At 36.7% G+C, this 761-nt stretch overlaps 1 long non-coding RNA gene across 1 annotated transcript in view; it reads right to left on the reverse strand.

Annotated features, from left to right (window-relative positions):
• LOC115069899 overlaps window positions 1-587 on the reverse strand; it is a 3381-nt gene extending 2794 nt beyond the window's left edge. Inside the window, exon 1 of the long non-coding RNA XR_003849141.1 lies at window positions 523-587. This is a non-coding gene — a long non-coding RNA (uncharacterized LOC115069899). The remainder of the gene's footprint in view (window positions 1-522) is intronic.
• Window positions 588-761: the final 174 nt, after the last annotated feature.

A 761-nucleotide genomic window follows, 5' to 3' on the forward strand; every position in this document is an offset into this window, starting at 1 on the left:
TTGCAGAGCTCTAGAGTTGTTCGGAACAAGTGGCTCCAAACAATTGGCCACGTTCATGAGACGTTCTTAAAGGTATGCTTTATATGATAGCACTATGTTCTTATAAAATACAGTGCACAGTTCTCTTTAGAAGGGTATCAGAGAGGAATTTTCATGATATATTAAAATTCACAATATTTTCTGTATAGAATTCTGGTTTTGTAGTGGCTATTAGAGACAGAATATGTTAAATTGGAAATTTTACATCAGTTCTATGGCCTTTTGTCTTTGTAATTCTGGTGCACATGAAATAGGAGGGATTCAAATTAAATGAAGTTTTTAATCTTTTAAAATGTAGTGAGCAAGTTTTTTCTGGTATGTCAGCTGCTAGAATTGCCTAAATGACTATATCTCAACTTATTCTCACTAGTGCTAGCCAGACTATAACAGGTAAAGATTAAAATTTTGCTGATTGAGAACAGTGTATGTTAGCCGAGTGAAGGTATACACTAATGCTTTCCAAAAAAAGAATTCTAAAATGACTTGGAGTGAGGCAGATGGCCCAGTGACAGGAGTGCTGGTTGCTCTTGCAGAGGCCACAGGTTGAGTTCTCAGCACCCATATGGTAGATAACAGTCATCCATAATTCCATTTCCAGGGATCCAGTGCTCTCTTCTGACCTCTGCGGGCATTGCGTACATGTACTGAACTTAGAGACGTGCATGCAAAACAATATACAGACAGAATAAATAAACAATAATTTATACGAACACGTTATTTTA

The sequence above is a fragment of the Nannospalax galili genome, unplaced genomic scaffold, assembly GCF_000622305.1.
Source record: "Nannospalax galili isolate Female #2095 unplaced genomic scaffold, S.galili_v1.0 scaffold2355, whole genome shotgun sequence".
In the NCBI taxonomy this organism is placed as follows: domain Eukaryota; kingdom Metazoa; phylum Chordata; class Mammalia; order Rodentia; family Spalacidae; genus Nannospalax; species Nannospalax galili.